The sequence below is a fragment of the Mustela nigripes genome, chromosome X (assembly GCF_022355385.1).
Source record: "Mustela nigripes isolate SB6536 chromosome X, MUSNIG.SB6536, whole genome shotgun sequence".
In the NCBI taxonomy this organism is placed as follows: domain Eukaryota; kingdom Metazoa; phylum Chordata; class Mammalia; order Carnivora; family Mustelidae; genus Mustela; species Mustela nigripes.
Window position 1 is genome coordinate 75,891,263 of NC_081575.1, and position 1,148 is coordinate 75,892,410.

Genomic DNA, 1,148 nt, shown 5'->3' on the forward strand with positions numbered 1-1,148 from the left:
TTTGTCTGTACTGTCATATGCAAATATCTTCTCCCATTCTGTGGGTTGCCTCTTTGTTTTCCTGAGTGTTTCCAATGCTGTGCAGAACTTTTGATTTCGATGAAGTCCCAAAAGTTCATCTTCGCTTTTGATTCCTTTGCCTTTGGAGACATATCTTGAAAGAAGTTGCTGTGGCTGATATCAAAGAGATTACTGCCTATGTTCTCCTCTAGGATTCTGATGGATTCCTGTCTCACACTGAGGTATTTTATCCACTTTGAGTTTATCTTTGTGTACGGTGTAAGAGAATGGTCGACTTTCATTCTTCCTCATATAGCTGTCCAGTTTTCCCAGCACCATTTATTGAAGAGACTGTCTTTTTTCCACTGTATATTTTTTCCTGTTTTGTTGAAGATTATTTGACCATAGAGTTGAGGGTCTATATCTGGGCTCTCTACACTCTTCCACTGCTCTATGTGTCTGTTTTTATGCCAGTACCATACTGTCTTGGTGATCACAACTTCATAGTAAAGCTTGAAATCAGGTAACGTGATGACCCCAACTTTAGTTTTGTTTTTCAACATTTCCTTAGCGATTCAGTGTCTCTTCTGATTCCATACAAATTTTTGGATTATTTGCTCCAGCTCTTTGAAGAATACCGGTGGAATTTTGATTGGAATGGCATTAAAAGTATAGATTGCTCTAGCCAGTATAGACATTTTAACAATGTTTATTCTTTTTATCCAAGAGCATGGAATGGTCTTCCATCTCTTTGTGTCTTCTTCAATTTCTTTCATGAGTATTCTGTAGTTCCTCGAGTACAGATCCTTTACTTCTTTGGTTAGGTTAATTCCCAGGTATCTTATTGTTCTTGGTGCTATAGTAAATGGAAGCAATTCTCTAATTTCCCTTTCTGTATTTTCATTGTTCATGTATAAGAAAGCCACTGATTTCTGTACATTGACTTTGTATCCTGCCACGTTGCTGAATTGCTGTTTGAGTTCTAGTAGTTTGGGGGTGGAGTCTTTTGGGTTTTCCATATAAAGAATCATGTCATCTGCGAAGAGAGAGAGTTTGACTTCTTCATTACCAATTTGGATACCTTTTATTTCCCTTTGTTGTCTGAATGCTGTTGCTAGGACTTCTAATACTATGTTGAACAAGAGTGG